Here is a 365-nt window from a genome sequence, read left to right as displayed (position 1 = left end):
GATATAAAAAACGATATAAGAAGATTGAATATAGATTTCAAAAAAAGATTTATTATATTCATAAATTAAAATTGAAGATTTTTATCGTATATTTTATACGGTGCAAAGCCGAGCTGCGAATATGACATTAATTTACTTCGACGGTTCTTCGCAGTTCCTTGTATATTTCGCGATCGTATATGATTTATTAATTTATTTAATTGTTCTTAAGTAATAATTATAATAAATATAATATAATATTATAATAAATATAAGAATAATAAAATTAAGAGGCAAGAAATGTCGATACGATCATAACTCCAATAAGAAAAATATGATCCCCCTTCTCTCTTTCTCTCTCTCTCTCTCTCAGCGCATATATATAT

This window comes from Camponotus vicinus, unplaced genomic scaffold, assembly GCF_025532165.1.
Source record: "Camponotus vicinus isolate PSW18456_S1 unplaced genomic scaffold, iyCamVici1.0 SCAF_1, whole genome shotgun sequence".
NCBI lineage: Eukaryota > Metazoa > Arthropoda > Insecta > Hymenoptera > Formicidae > Camponotus > Camponotus vicinus.
This window is presented reverse-complemented; position numbering follows the sequence as displayed.